We start from the raw sequence: 15,337 nt of genomic DNA, 5'->3' as shown, positions 1-15,337 counted from the left end.
TTTTACTCCTATTCCTCCTCATCTTCTTTCCGTTCTTACTTTTACTTTTCTTTCTCCTCCTCTTCATCTTCTTCCTCCACCTACTTCTCCTATTCTTCCCTTTTACTCTTCCTTCTCCTCCTCCTTGTTCTCTTTCTCTTCCTCCTCCTCTTTCCTTTCTTAGTTCTCATTTTATTTTTCTTCTTCCCCTTCCTCCTTCAATTCTTCGCTTATTTCCTTATCTTCCTCACTCTTCTCCAACTCTTCTTCCTCATCCTCTCCCTCTCCCTTTTTTTCTTCATTCTCTTCCTACTTCTCTTCCTCCTATTCTTTCATCTCTTCCTTCTCCACCTTCTTTAGTTCCTTACCTTTTTTCCTTCTGTTCCCTTTTCTTCTCTTCCTCCTTTTACTATTATTCCTTTTTTCCTCCTCTTTCCCCTCCTTCACTTCCTCTTCCATCTCTTTCCCCTCCTTCACTTCCTCTTCCTTCTTCCTATTCCTCCTTCTGTTTTTCTACCTCCTCCACCTCTGCTTTGTTGTCCTCATTTTCTGCCTCCTCTTCTTCCCCTTCTTCCTCTACTTCTTCCTCCATATCTTCCTTCTCCTCCTTCTCCTTCTCCTCCTCCTTTCCTCTTCCTCCACTTTCTTCCCATCTTCCCTAACCTTTTTCTGCCTTTATCGTCTACCTTCTCCGTTTTAATGCTGTTCTTCCTCCTCTCCCGCCTTTTCTTCCTCCTCTTCCTCCTCCTCTTTTTTATTCTCTTTTACCTCCTGCTCCTCCATATTCCTCCTCACTCACCTTCCTTCTTCCCTCCCTTCTAACTTCCCCCGTTTCTGCTACTCTTCCTCCTCTTTCTCCTCTTTTTCTTCCTAACCCTCCTCCTCTTACTCCTCCTCCTCCTTTACTTACTTCTCTTCTTCCTCTACTTTCTTTTCCTCTTGCTCCCCCGCCTCTTTATCTTCTTCTTCCTTTTCCTCTTCCACCTCCTTCTCACCTACCTCCCATTCCTCAAATTCCTCTTACTCCTCCTCCTCCTCTACTTCTTCTTCTCCTCTTTCTCCTCCTCTACATCCTCTTCCTCTACTTCTTTCTTCTCTACCTCTTCGTCTTCTACTTCCTTTTCCTCTTGCTACCTCCGCCTCCCTCTCTTCTTCTTCATTTTCCTCCTCCACCACCTTCTTATTTACCTCGCATTTCTCCTCCTCCTCCTCCTCCTCCTCCTCCTCCTCTACCTCTCCCCCTACTCTTCCTCCTTCTTTACATCCTCTTCCTCTACTTCTTCCTTCTCTATCCCTCCTGCCTCTACTTCCTCCATCTCTACCTCTTCCTCCTCTACCTCCTCTTCTACCTCTTCCGCAAAACATTCTTCGACTTCTTCTCTTCATCTCTTTTCTTCTCCTCCTCTTCCTCCTCTTTAAGTTCTTCGTCTTCTCTTTTATCTTCTTCCTTTGTCTCCTCTTCCTCCAATTCCTCCATCTCCTCCTCTTCCTCTTCCTCCTATTCCTCCTTCGCCTTCTCCTCCTCCCCATTGTCGCCAATCTTCAGTTTTATCAGAATCAACAGGACAAACTCCACCTTTCCTCCCTCTTCTTCTTTCCCTCCATTCACCCACCTCCCACTCCCACCCACCCCCACCCCCCAGTTTCAAATCTGCAATCTCTTACCACGCAGTCCTTTTCCCTTTCCCGTTCCTTCCCATTTTACGAATATCCCCGCGCGATTGAAAGAAGCCCCCCCCCCACCCCCATTTGCCATTGCTCTCTCCGATGCCGCTCGGTAAACCCCGGCCCAGGCACCCCCGGCCCAGTGCTGAGTGTGTGTGTGCGCGCGCACGCAAGTGAACCCATCTCCCTTGCCTGTTCCGCAAATTCCATTTTCTCAGCGCCCTCTTGATTGGTCCTCTTTCTTTATCTATCTATCTATCCATTTTAGTCTTATTCGTATAACTATTTGTTTGTTTTGTGTATTTATTTATGTCTTAATTTATTCATCTATTTATTCATTTGTTTATCAACTTATTTGTTTCTGCATATCTTTATTTATCTATTAATTTGATTTGTTTGATTTGATATATTTATCTATTTACGTATTTATTTCTTATCTATTCAATCATCAGATATACATTTATCAATTATTTTGTTGGTCCATTTACTTATTCACTTGTGCTAAGTTTTCTTATTTTTCATATGTCTTCTACGCGTCCATTAATTCTCCACAAAAAGATTCGATCAGTACTGTTGATCTTTTATTTCCGAGCACCATCGTCACATTTTCAAATCTGCCCTCCTGCCCTCCTTGTTCCCCGCCATCATTATCTTAATTCTTCAGATGATGCTGGTCAAACTCCCTCCTTGTACAAAGTCTGTCAAGGTAATCCAAGTGCACTCCCCGCAGCGTAGAGACAATAGTTGGAGGGAGAGGGAGGGGAGGGGGAGAGGGAGGGGAGACGGGGGAGGGGAGAGGGAGGGGAGACGGAGGAGGGAGAGAGGGAAACGGGACGGGGGAGAGGGAGAGGGGAGTGGGACGGCGGAGGGAGGGTCAAAGGGAACTGATGTGAGAACGGGAACAGCAGGGTACAAGGTTGAATGCGAAACAGAAAACACAGAAACTCCCCCTTCCTTTCCTCACTGAGACCCATTTCTCCCTTCCTCCCTCACTCACTCATTCACTCACTCACTCACTCACTCATTCATTAACTCACTCCCTTTCTCCCTCTCTTTCTCTCACTCACTCACTCACTCACTCCTCCTTTTCTTCCTCCCTGCATCCATCTCTCTCTTCCTTCCACCCTTCCTCCATCCATCCCTGTTTCCCCCCTCCCTTTTTCTCTTACTCATTCAGTCACTCCTTTCCTCCCTCCCTTACTCACACACTCACTCCTTCTTCCCTCCCTTCTTCCCTCTATCCACCCCTCTCTTACCCCCACCCACCCACACTCCCTCCCTCCCCATGCCTCTGCCTCCGTCACTCCATATTCCTCTTTCCGCATCAGCCCTTTCCAACCGGGACACGGGCTTCGGCTCCGAAGAGCTTAGCTCAAGTCACCTGTTTACACTAATACAGTGAAACCGATATTTATGTGTGTCTATGTGCTCAACGTCTAGACCACTGTGAGGGATAGAAATGGTTCAGAACATGCGAGGGAGGACATATGCGTATGGGCATTATCTATACTCACTTTATTCTTACATATTTGTGCATTCATTTTTCTAACGTTTATATGCATATATTCATTCTTTTATTCGTTCATTCGAATATTTGTCTTGCTATTTATTCGTTCATTTATTTACCTTTAAGTACGTAAACATTGAGAGGTATGACAGGTGTCACGTGTATTTCGTTTCACTAAATCTATGTATTCGATTAATTACAGGGATGAATGTTGCATGGAATTGGAAAAAGAAAAACAAAAACACAGTCTAATGGGAAAAAAGGGTGAGAGGGAGAAAAGTTTTTGAATTATTTAAACGTGTGTGTGGAGAGCTGTAGAAGAAATATGAATGTAGTGGTGTTTGGCGATCTAAATCTTAGAGTAGGGGATGACCCAGGGTGGTTGGTGAAAGGATCGTCGAGAGAGCATTGATGGCTAATGTAATGGTGTCCAAGAGGATCATTGGAAGATTTCTATATGGTAGAATGTCTGATGTGCCAGGAAGGAATGAAAGTGGGAAGAAAATGATAGAGATGTGCACTGAAGGAGAATTAATAATAGCAAAATCACTGTTAAAGAAGAAAGTTGTACATAAGTACAGGTGGACCAGGGTGGTTGATGAGAGGATCGCCGAGAGAGCATTGATGGCTGATGTAGTGGTGTCGAAGGTCATTGGAAGAGTTTTGTACGGTAGAATGTCTGATGTGCCAGGAATGAATGAAAGGGGGTAGAAAAGGATAGAGATGTGCACTGAAGGAGAACTGATAATAGGAAAGACGCTGTTGAAGAAGAAAGCTGTACATAAGTACACGTGGACCAGGGTGGTTGATGAAAGAATCGTCGAGAGAGCATTGATGGCTAATGTATTGGTGTCCAAGAGAATCATTGGAAGAGTTCTGTACGGTAGAATGTCATCCTTATCTAGAAAGGAGACGGTGTGGATGTGAGGTGAAGAAATAAGAGGAGTCAAGGAGGCAGAGAGGTGTTGAAAGTGAGCGAGATAAGAGGAAATGGAAAACGAGATAAATACCGGACAAAACTGAGAGAAATATGGAATATAGTGACTGAGAAGGGAGGGGGGAATGAAAGTAGAATAAGGATCAATGCATTCTATGGATTAAAGCGTGTAGAAATGGAGTGTGGGACGTGGAGAATAGAGAACAGATGGAAAAATAGTGAATGGGGGAATGAAGAGGTGTGTGTGCTATTGATAGAGAGGCGTTCACGCAAGGAATTGCTACAGAAAAGAAAAGAGGGCGTATTTGAGAGGTATAGAGTAAAATGGTGAGGCTAAAAGAAGGGTGGATATGAGGTGGGGTAGGTATTTGTATGAGAATTTTAAGAATAATAAAACTATGCCTTGGATGGAAGTATGAATACTGTGAAAGAAGAATCAGGTAGATAGGAAAGAGTAAAGAGAGTAAATGAAAAGAAGTTAAACGAAGAAAAGGCTGTGAGTATTTCAGGTTGGTGAATGTAAAGGAAGATAGGAAGGTTGTGATTGTGTAGTAAGAGATGTAAGAAGAATGACTATGATGAGCGAAGAGAATGGTAAAGTTATTACAAAGGAAGCGGTACAAGTAGTAGTGAAAGAAATGAAAGCCGGAAAATCACTCGGATTGGCTGGATATTATGCAGAATGTCTGACGAAGGGTGAAGTGGTAATTGTGGAGTGGCTGCTGAGATTGTTAAATGTGTGTCTAAAGGAAAGAGGCATCTCGGTGGATTGGAGGAGTGCAGTACAGTCCCGCTATGTAAGGGGAAGGGAAACAAGTATAATGTAGTACATTTAGAGGGATCAGTCTGTTGAATGTCATCGATAAAGTGTATGAGCATGTGTTGATTGAGAAATGTAGGGACATGAGTGATTTAGAAAGAAATGTTTCGCTCTTGGAGAGGATTAGAACGTGTGTAGCAGTTCTTGTGGTGTAACAGGTAAGTGACACGTTTTCGTACAAAAAACGTTGTTGGGCTTTCATAGATTTAGAAAAAGTGTGTGATAAATATGACAGGAAATATTTGTGAGGTGTATTACAAATACATGTAACTAAAGTCAAGAGTATTAGGGCATGTGTTGAGGGTTGGGAATGAAGAGAGTGAATGACTTGAGAGAATGTGGGGCTGTCGGGTTTGTATAATGTCACCATAGATATCTGTTCAGTGTGTACATGGATGTGGTGATAAGGATGTAAACGCAAAGGTACTAGGCAGAGTTCTGAAATTAGTAGGTAACAATGGAAAGGCCCGGAAAGTAAACCAATTGTTATTTGTGTTTGACACTGCATTTGCAGCTCGTCCTAAGGAGATACTGAATCATATCGTGATCACGTTTCAAAGGCTATATGAGAAAATGGAGCTACGAGTGAATATGAGTTATAAAATTATGAGATGCACAAAGAAAGATTGTGGTAGGTTGAATGTGAGCATTAAGAGTAAGAAACTTATGAGAGGAGATTTTTAAGTTTCTGAGGTCACATGTAGCGGTGAATGGAGGGGGGACGTACAGGTGAATTAAAGTTGAGGAAACCAGTAAATGTCTGGGTGGAATAAAAAAAAAATTAGGAGAAATATATATTTGGGGAATGAGTACAAAGGGAAGGATGTATGAAGGAGTGTTTGTAACAGCGGTTTTATATGGAGTAAAGACTTGGAATTTAAAGGAGGCGAAGAGGAAGCGACTGAAATTTTCTGGGATTAAATGATTGAGAAGTATGATAAGTGTTACAAGTATGGATAGAATGATGACAAGTGTGGAGATGGGGTAGAGGACGGGAGTGGAGAGAAAGCTGATGGATAGAGTAGAATAGTGCTGAGGAGGTCTGAGCATGTGGAAAGAATGTGGAGAAACTAAGAGAGCATGGAAAGCAAATGTAAACGAAATAAGTTTTAGAAAAAGAACAAGATGGATAGATAGATATGGTAAAAGAAGCCTTGAATGCACGTGGAATGCTTATTCGCGAAGGAATACAGTTCTCAATGTCGAGCCCCGTTGAAAAGAGCTGTGCCTCGCTGCATTCATTTCGACCCAAGTAATGTAGCGGAGACGGGGCGATGCTTCATCTCCGAGATGGGAAGGGGTGATGAATTGTACATTGTTTAAATGAGTGTGTGTTTTGACTCTTCATCCTCTCTTGTAAGAGGAAACGTTTTTTGGTATACTAACTACTACATGCATTGTGTGATGATACTGACGGTGAGAGTCTTACACCGGGAGGGGCTTCGCTAAGGCAGAAACATGTGCACTCAGGACACCCTAGAGTAAGTGACAGTCTGTGGAACGGGCTCAATACCCGACGTGCAACACGTTTGCTTGCATTCGATTCCATCTGTCATTTCCGACTTTCAACATAAAGTCTCATAAGTCTTCCTGTAAGGTTTTACAGGATATTTCATCCATTTTCCAATATTTGGAATTATCTGCAAACGTATATATGTATGCAGAACGCACGCATACGTGCGGGCACCCCTACACTCGTGCGCGCGCATACACACACACACACACACACACACACACACACACACACACACACACACACACACACACACACACACACACACACACACACACACACACGAACACATACACACACACATACACACACACACACACACACACACACACACACACACACACACACACACACACACACACACACACACACACACACACACACACATATATACATACATACATACACACACACACACACACACACACACACACACACACACACACATACAAATCGAAAGTGTGTGTGTGCGTGTGCGTGTGTGTTTGTGCTTGTCTGTGTTTGTGCTTGTCTCTCTCTCTCTCTCTCTCTCTGTGTGTGTGTGTGTGTGTGTGTGTGTGTGTGTGTGTGTGTGTGTGTGTATGTATTTGTGTGCGTGTGTGTGTATGTGTGTGCGTGTGTGTCTGTGTATATATGTGTGTGCGTGCGTGTGTGTATGTGTATGAATATATATGTGTGCGTATTTCTGTGCATGTGTGTGTATGTGTGTGTGTGTGTGTGTGTGTGTGTGTGTGTGTGTGTGTGTGTGTGTGTGTGTGTGTGTGCGTTCGTGTATATGTGTGCGTGTATGTGTGCGTTTGTGTGTATGCGTGGGCGTGTGTGAATGTGTGTGCATGTATGTAAGTGTGTAAGTGTGTGTCTGTGTGTGTGTGTGTGTGTGTGTGTGTGTGTGTGTGTGTGTGTGTGTGCGCGCGTGCATGCATGTGTTCAGGTGTATGTGTGTGTGTGTGTGTTTGTGTGTGTGAGTGAGAGAGAGAGAGTGCGCATGTGTGTGTGTGTGTGTGTGTGTGTGTGTGTGTGTGTGTGTGTGTGTGTATGTGCGTTTATGTGCGAGTGTGTGTGTGTGTGTGTTTGTATTTATGTGTGTATGTGTGTGTGCGTGCGTATGTCAGTGTGTATATGTGTGTGTGTGTTTGCGCGCGTGTGTGTGTGCTTATGTGTGTATGTCATGGTCATTTTCAAGCGCTGCACTTGGTTTGGGAAACAAATATTTGATGATCACAGTACATTTAATAATAATTCATGGGAATCGGAAGTTTAAAACAGTGTTGGGATTTGTATCGGTATTATTCATTTTTATGGTATTGCCGGATCATCAATATATATATGATATATATATATATAATATATATGTAAATATATATATATATATATATATATATATATATATAATGTGTAATAATAATAATAATAATAACAATAATGATAATAAAAGGTTTATTTCAATTGCAGTAGTACACTGACAATAATACATTACAAAAGCTGATTAAAGCTGATTAAAGATATAAAACTTAGAGTATATACACGGTACAAGTTTACATAGAATTGATTATGTGCACAATGGATGGGATGGCACTGTTTTTGTAGCGGTCAGTCCTTGGCGCTTTGATTGGTACGAGCCTATTTCTGTGTCTAGTGGCGTGGCGAGTTGGTGGAGCGTCGGAAGGGAGGAAGTGACGGTGTCTAGGGTGGGAAAGCAAGCTTTCCCCAAATTTCTTTAGTGCCTCACCGTGCCGCTGGAACACCCTAGATAGAGTAAGGGTGTGTTCGTAACCGCTCTACTCCACGCCCAGGATGATCCTGCACGCTCTCTTGTGTGTGTGTGTGTGTGTGTGTGTGTGTGTGTGTGTGTGTGTGTGTGTGTGTGTGTGTGTGTGTGTGTGTCTGTGCTTGCGTGTGTGTGCTTGCGTGTGTGTGTATGTGCTTGTGCATGAGTGTGTGTGAGTTAGTGGATGGGTATAGCTGTGCGGGTGTCAAGTCATTCAGCCAAGTCAATTATATACAGCCAGAACGTGACCGGCGTCAGTACTGATCCCTGTGACACTCATCCACCCTGATTACTTTAGCCTGATTACCGTTTTCGTCTGCCTTTCATTCAGCAAGTTTCTCATTTTCCCCAGCAGACTCCCACTTTACGTCCCCTTTGATTTCTAGCTTCCTCAATTACTTTATGTACAGTAAAGTTCTTTTCTAAAGACTTCTTTGAAATTTATAGTAGACGTCCATAAGCCTCCTAAAGGATTTTTTTTAATCTTCGGTCCCTTTAATCTGTTTGGTTCTTCTATCTATAATAATTTGCTCAAGTGCTTTGTATGATATATATATATATATATATATATATATATATATATATATATACATATATATATATATATATACACACATATATATATATATATATATATATATATATATATATATATATATGTGAGTGTGTGTGGTGTATGTATATATATATATATACATATATATATATGTATATATATATGTATATACATATGTATATATATGTATATATGCATATATGTATATATATGTATATATATATATATATGTATATATATGTATATATATGTATATATATATATATATATATATATATATATATGTATATATATATATATATTAGTATTATTCTATAGTTATACGAGTTTTTCTCTATTTCTTTTTTCAAGAAGAGGAGCAAGGTTCCACGGTTTCCAGCGTGCTGGGGCTTTATTTATTAATCTATTTATTTATTTATTTTTTAGCTTCTCTGTTGGAGTATCACAGTTCTTCTGCACATTCTTCTCACCTCTAGTTCGAAAGCTCCCTCGGACCCATTACCATTCTCGCCTCTTGTGTAAATAGCTTCTCCCGGACTTCCTCCCCTGAGAGTCTTACTTTTCTCATTTCTTTTTCTTCTGTTGCCTCCCCACGTCTTCCTCTAAAAAAATCGCCCCCCTCGACGCCTCTCTGAAGACTTTGTTGAATGTAACATTTGCAACGTCACTTTCAAAGTGTCACCCTGACTACTGTTATTCTTTATAGTTTCATCGTTTTCCTTTCACGTTTAGGTAGCCATTTTTCTCTTTATTTTTTTTTCTTTTAATTTTCAGTCCAATCCCCATTTTTTTTTTCTTCTTTTCGACTTTGAACCCCGTTCTTGTGTCTGCTCTGTCTCTTTCTTTGCCTTCCATTTCCATTGTGTTCCTATATTTGACACTAAACCGACCCTTTCTCTCTATTGGCAACACTTCCATTCCCGGAAACTTCCAGGAACTTTGTATTCCCTACGTTCCTTACTGAAACGGTTCCGGAGCCCACGTACTCTCCAGTTTCGAAGTAAAACTTGTCTTCTTTATGTTTTTGTTTTTCTCACCCATAGAGTATCTTATTACAAAATCGACAAATTGTAGGATATACTCATTCCACTATCGGTGATCCATAACCAGTGTGTCCCAATTTTTGGGGAAGGAGTGTCCTGAGATTTGGGCATAGTTCTTTCCTTCTCATCCTCATTTTCCCCTTAATGGGTAATTGTCTTAGGTAATTCTTCATCCGAATATAAGAGTTGTCGACCCTATTATCTCTGTCATTTGATTCCACTTCCTCCAGCTTACCGTGCTGCATTTGTTCTCTAAGCATAATATATTTCCAGTCTTTCGTTATTCCTCTCTTTTTTTTTTTTTTTTTTTTTTCCTATGGGGTCGTGGAACGTTTCTTTAAGATCATCTATCTCCCAAACCTTTAAGAAAGGGAGTGGACACACTGTGTTGGCCAGTATTGCTCTTTGAATTGTCATTTAATTGGTTATGGATTCTAAGTGTCGTTTGTCTTTATTAACCAGAATGACTCGCAAGTTTTCTCTGCTGTATAGCACCAAATCTTCATCCTCTTTATTCGCTTGTCTTCCCTCCATAGATCATTGTGTGTGTGTGTGTGTGTGTGTGTGTGTGTGTGTGTGTGTGTGTGTGTGTGTGTGTGTGTGTGTGTGTGTGTGTGTGTGTGTGTGTTTACCTAGTTGTATTTTGCGGGAGGAAAGCTATGCTCGTAGTGACCCGCAGTTGTATCTTTCCGCATCCAGTTTTTTCTTAGTCATGTATAGTTTTAGCACTCACTGCTTCTTTTTCAGTTTGTTCCATATATCTATTACTCTGTGTGGAAAGCTGTTCTTTTTCAGATCTCTTCTGTAACTGTCTTTCTTAAGTTTCTTCTCGTGTCCTCTTGTATTTCTTCTGTCCCATTTTAGTAGGTCATCCCTATCAAGAATTTCTATCCCTTTCATAATTCTGTAGATGGTTATCAAATCACCTCTTTCTCTTCTTTGTTCTAGGGTTGATAAGTTTAGTTTGTCCAATCTTTGTTCGTATGTCAAATTGCAAAGTGTTGGTGCCATCTTTGTCATTGCTCTTTGAATTCTTTCCAGTTTCTTTATGGGGTTTTTTTGGTACTAGGTGTCCAGAGACGCTGCGTATTCCAATTTTAGTGTGTGTGTGTGTGCGTTTGTATACAGATATACAAATATATGGATGAATAGATAGGTAATAAGACTGAGTTGATAACTGATTGCTTCCTCGAGTTTCTCTAGTTGGAACCCCCCTGCCCCACGCCAGCCAGCAAAAGTCATCGAGCCCTCCGAAAGAGATCTCTCGGAATGAATGTTGGACTTTTGAATGCGCTGTGTGGGTGTGGAACCATTTCTATGCCTCCAGCTAGTAGGTAAAGAGTGGGGCAGTCACCAATTGCTAGAATTCGTTATGTGAAATAGTAGTATGTATGAGAGAGAGAGAGAGAGAGAGAGAGAGAGAGAGAGAGAGAGAATTGATAGTGAGATCAGAAGAGAAAGTTTTAACGAAATAGAGAAAAAAATAGAACGGAAGAAGGAATTAGATGGAGACACTAAGTAAAACTGCGAAGGAGAGAGAGAGAGAGAGAGAGAGAGAGAGAGAGAGAGAGAGAGAGAGAGAGAGAGAGAGAGAGAAAAGAGTAGTCAGAGAGAGGAGAGCATAGAGAAGGAATTTGCAAAACTATAAATTATTTGTGACTCCTGTTATGCAATTTATTGTTTCTTCTCGTGAACAAATACTATCGTACGTCTTGCAAATGCAAGCTACTTAGTAATGAGATATTTGCCGCCTGTCTTAAATATAAGTGGCTGTTCCAACTTCAAAGGAAATAATCGCATTAAAAGTGAGGCAAAGCCGATTACCGCCAAACATTAAACATATATTTATTTGCGATACATTAAAACAAGTCAAACGTTATATTCTTGCGTCTTGAATTGCTTATTTCCTTGTTATTACCTTTAGTTATTAAGTCTTCGTCAAAACGTGGGGAACAGGACTAAAAATGATAAATGTGTTTATTTACAACAGAGCAAAACAAGACGATCATCTTCCGGTTCTAGATTTTTTTTTTTTTTTTTTTTTTTTTTTTTTTTTTTTTTTTTTTTTTTTTTTTTTTTTTTTTTTTTTTTTTTTTTAAGCCTTTGCATTTGGCATGCAGCAAATTGAAAAGGACATTATACAGGAATCAATTACCCAAGGAACTGATGACTGGGGGCAAGGCTCCCTTCCGTCAGCTGTGATGGAACCGATTTTAATGGCCTGAGCTGAGGCTTCGTCCAGCCGCCTTATCTTTCCTCAAACCTTTTAGTTTGACCGACGCCGCCGCAACAAGTGGGGGACGCACCGGACACACACACGTCCATCCTCGGCTGCTGCTCTTGATCACTTCACCTCAGCCTTCATAGACGCGATCCACTTTACCTCGGAGAAACGTAGTGACTCTCTCTCTCTCTCTCTCTCTCTCTCTCTCTCTCAAACACAGTCACACACACACACACACACACACACACACACACACACACACACACACACACACACACACACACACACACACACACACACACATACACAAAGTTACTTTTTCACATGACATATTCTGGCAATCTCTCTCTCTCTATCTGTGTGTGTATATTTGTGTGTGTGTGTGTGTGTGTGTGTGTGTGTCTGTGTATGTCTGTGTGAGTACAGGGTGTCCAAAATCTATTCATTTTTTGAGACGTTTCGTAACGTTGTTTAATCCGTTGGTCCACGTTATCAGTTGTTTCTGGAAAGCTCACAGTTGTGCACTTTGCCACTACACTACACATATCCATTTCGACTCTCTTCTTCATCTCACACAGACTTTCAAATGAATTTGACGATTTCAATCTTAAACTTGACCGCAGTTTTGTCCTAAAGTTCTTAGCACCCTTGTCTTCATTTGGATATTTTTGGTATTACACCACCATACTTTCCAAGGCGCTCGATGAAACGTACAATTTTACCGAGTAATCTTTTTTGCTTGATATCCTTCTGCCTCTTCATGTTCTTTTCTTCGTTTTCTTCTTTCTACCTGATATGTTTCGTTTTCTTTTGCTTCTTGCCTTTAATTCTTCTTCTTCTTCCTTTCAGATGAGTGAGCCCCACACATATTAACTCTATCATTTGTATATCGGTCTCATTGTACTATCGAATTATTTGGCAAAGCTTCTTGAACCTACTGATTTCTCTTTAGCCATTTAACTTTCCCCCCTCCCTTCCACACTTCACATTCCATGATTTTGCACTTCACTCCCCCCTTTCCATGGGAGTGGGATGATGATGAGAGGGGTGGAGGGGGTGGTGGAAGGCTGTAGAATGGGTGGGAATAGGTACATGCCTCTGACTTGGTTACCTCCCTTGTAAGGGGGAAAAGCTCTTGGTATATATATTTATATATATACATATATATATATATATATATATATATATATATATATATATATATATACATATATATACATATATATATATATACATATATGTATATATATATGTATATATATATATATATATATACATATATATATACTGTATATATATATATATATATATATATATATATATATATACTGTATATATATATATATGGTGAAGGTGGAGAAAGAAGTCACGGGTCTAGTTGCGAGTTTTTTACTTTATTCCTGACCGGTTTCGCTCTATGCTTCTTCAGAGGAAGAAGCATAGAGCGAAACCTGTCAGGAATAAACTCAAAAACTCGCAATTAGACCCGTGACTTCTTTTTCCACCTCCACCATATATATATATATATATATATATATATATATATATATATATATATATATATATATATATATTCATTCTTTATTTTGTCTTTTACTGAATGTACCCATCACCCCGTCTCACCCTCCATGACCCGGATAATCAAGACCCAAATCCTCAGAAGCCAAATGTGGGCCATAGCTTACCTCTGCATCTGCTGCCTACGCCGGCTGAAACCATGCTCAGCTCGTCAGGCAAATGTAATCCCCAACTAGGCTAGTCTTTAAGGCTAATGCGATACAGTTCATTTAGCCTTTGGGATTGCAACTGCAATTCACACTCCTGGTTAATCTGAGGCTAATGCGGGAGACGTCTTCACGTTAATCCTCACTCCCACCCTCCACCCCCAACCTTCCTCGATCCTTATTCATATATTCGTCCTTTCCATAGAACTGTACTATTGTTACATTCAGATTGTGAAACAGATGCTACCCGTCTAACCTAATTCAGCCCCTGGAGCGCCCAGTGGTGCCCAAAGATTCTTCAGCCAAATGTTACCCTGACAGATTTTTACCCTGTCTGTGCATGTTTGCCCTTTCATTCAGCCTCTTTTGATGTTGCCCCGACTCATATATTAACTCCATCCCGATGGCCAGTGCAACCTGCGGCCCCTCTCCCCACGGATTCTTTGGCAATTTAGTCCACCGACTCCCTTATCCACGAAGCAAAGGCAATCAATAACCGGTGTGTGACATCCCGGCTCTCCATTCCAGCTCAATTCTGACCATGACGTCCGCCGTCGCGCACGGAAACGGCCTCGGTCTGTCTGTCGCGGCCCGAGGTGCAAGAAGGAATGTATCATATCATTTCACCGAGGTTTCGCTCTCGCAACCCGAAGAGATTCATGTGGAGCTATAAGAAACATAACATATTACAGTCTCTATGAACAGGCGGTGGGTATCAACAAGAACGCATGACAGTTTTGAGAAAAAATAAAAATGTTATCGTAAGCTGAGTCGTTGAGACAGATGTCGATTATTCAGGTTTTTATAGACATGTGATTACTGATATCACAACTAAAATCAGACAATTTCATGTTCTGCTCAAATCCAATTACTTTTTTTTATTGAGATATTATAGGAGTAAATGTTCACTTGCAGGTATCATAGTTATTCTTAACATAGCCAGATGCATTACATTGATCTGAATGAGGATGGAGGGAAAGGGATGATTTAGATGCAAATAAAATAAGTGAAGATTTTTCCCCATGCCGAGGTACGTCGTTGTGTGTGTGTGTATGAATATATATACATACACATGTATATACCTTATATGTATATATATATATATATATATATATATATATATATATACATATATATATATATATATATATATATATACAGTATATATTTGTGTGTGTGTGTGTGTGTGTGTGTGTGTGTGTGTGTGTGTGTGTGTGTGTGTGTGTGTGTGTGTGTGTGTGTGTGTGTGTGTGTGTGTGTAAAAATAATTTACTTATCTATTCATCCGTATTTGCAATATGAGGATATACACGATGAGCACACAGTCCAAGTCAATTTAACAATCCAAATTGGTTCAGTGCAAGTTGGTGTTTTCTTGAATGCCAACATAGATCGTGTGTTGCAATGTTGCTGATACCAAGTATGTATTCATGATTTTCATTATGATTTTTATACACTGACTTTTTTGCGTATCTATCATCAATCCAATGAATAAGAATAAGAGTATAGATTTATGTCCAGTAACTTACTTAGCTTGAACTTATGTTTGTAATAATCTGTATCCAATACTTGTCGTTCTTAAAACATCTTTCCATTACTGA

General features: G+C 40.5%; 1 protein-coding gene across 1 annotated transcript in view; it reads right to left on the bottom strand.

Moving 5' to 3' along the window:
* The window catches only part of LOC143018380 (uncharacterized), a 65,954-nt gene that overhangs the window by 38,067 nt on the left and 12,550 nt on the right, over positions 1-15,337 (bottom strand). The gene's annotated exons all lie outside the window — the stretch shown is intronic.

Source organism: Oratosquilla oratoria, chromosome 34 (genome assembly GCF_046742065.1).
Source record: "Oratosquilla oratoria isolate Oo_2021 chromosome 34, ASM4674206v1, whole genome shotgun sequence".
In the NCBI taxonomy this organism is placed as follows: domain Eukaryota; kingdom Metazoa; phylum Arthropoda; class Malacostraca; order Stomatopoda; family Squillidae; genus Oratosquilla; species Oratosquilla oratoria.
The sequence above is the reverse complement of the archived record's forward strand: the minus strand, read 5'-3'. Positions and strand labels throughout refer to the sequence as shown.